Here is a 1601-nt window from a genome sequence, read left to right as displayed (position 1 = left end):
CTACGCAAACACGTATAAATTAGGACAAACTTTTTTTTAAATCAAATTAATGAATGTTGTAGAGGTTTGATTTTTTAGAATATAATTTAGTATTTTTCTGGTTCTGAGATGGCAAAACTCCTGGCTGAAAGGAGCATTTCTGGGGGCAAGTGGAGGAACTTCCAGAGGCAAAGGTCAGGGGTTGGGGGTGGGACTTCCGGTCCTGAGATGGTGACCAGAGGGCGGGGCATCTGTCACAGGGCTGAGCTACCCATGCAACCTAGGACAGCTTGCCAAAACTCAGCAAGTGGACCTCTGCCCAAAATAATTGCCTGCTGTCACAGAGCACTAAGATGCCTGCTCCTTTAAGAGCAGAAACTGCCTAGGGAGAGGGCCTGAAGGCCAGACAGAAACCCCATAGGTGTAGGTTACTGGTCAGCTGACCGGAAGAAGGCAGGGCCCTGGGCACATACAAACCCCAGGGCTGAGACCAGCAGTTAGTCAGTTCTCTGGTAGCAGTCAGGGGAAGGAGCCTCCAGGGAAGAATTGCCCAGAGACACTGTGGCTGCCTGATATGTTGGATTTAGGGCTAATGGTGCTCCAGGAGCTCACCAGGTAGCAAGGCTGGGGGGAAGTTTGACTTTTTTTAAAGGGACAGAGCACACCCTGAACTGCTTGTGTTACATTATAGCCCGGGGCTCATACTTTAGTTGCTGTTCATAGATAAGGGGGTGCCGTGACAAAAGGGCTGTGCAGAGCCCAGCATCAGAGGACGCAGAGGCAAAGGGGGTGAGCAGAGCCCAGTGATGACTGGAGGCCAAGCTAAACTCAGGCCTCAGAGGAACAACGTGCAAATGCCATCTGCAAGGCTTGAGGCGTGGTAAAGGAGTCATTTTGGAGCCACGCATATAGCCCATAAGGCTGAGAGTGTCCCGTAAGGCATCCATTTTCAAGTGGGACCCAAGAGGGGTACAAGAACCCACAGGGTTCAGTGGGGTCCATCAGGACCATGTCCAAATACAAACTTAAGGGCAGCCTCCCTATTTATTATAATTACCAGCAAGATGTAGCAAGCAAGAAAGCCTGTTGGGCAGGACTGGCATGGTCCAGGAGCCCTAGGGGGATCACTGCCATCCCTGGGGACCCCATCCCGTGGCACCTGCCCCTGTCATAAGCCCACAAAAATCAGACTTCAATTACTTGCAAGCTAAATGAAGTATGTAAACTAGGGATGTAAATATGGTTTAAAAAAATTGTCCATTTATATCAGTTAAGCAGTTAATCAATAACACATACCTAGTCCCAGCTAGGGGTGTAAAGCCCCAGGTCAGCGCCTGCTCTGCCCTGCCACAGGGCCAGTAATGCATTACCAGTATAAATACACTTACCGTATAAACGTTTAACCTTTCAAATCCTTAACAGAAATGCACAAGCACAAAAAAACCCTTAACAACTGTGTTGTAGCAATGTAGTACAGTAACTGTAATACTATAATTAATACAATGTACTATCTGTATTTTCAAATGAGATTAAACTAATTTTTTTTAAATAAGCTTTGCCATGATTTTCCCCAAACAACAAATCTGTTACTGCTGGTTTTTATATGTGGACACACCTCTTAA

This window comes from Crocodylus porosus, unplaced genomic scaffold (genome assembly GCF_001723895.1).
Source record: "Crocodylus porosus isolate Cpor-Errol unplaced genomic scaffold, CroPor_comp1, whole genome shotgun sequence".
Taxonomy (NCBI): domain Eukaryota; kingdom Metazoa; phylum Chordata; order Crocodylia; family Crocodylidae; genus Crocodylus; species Crocodylus porosus.
This window is presented reverse-complemented; position numbering follows the sequence as displayed.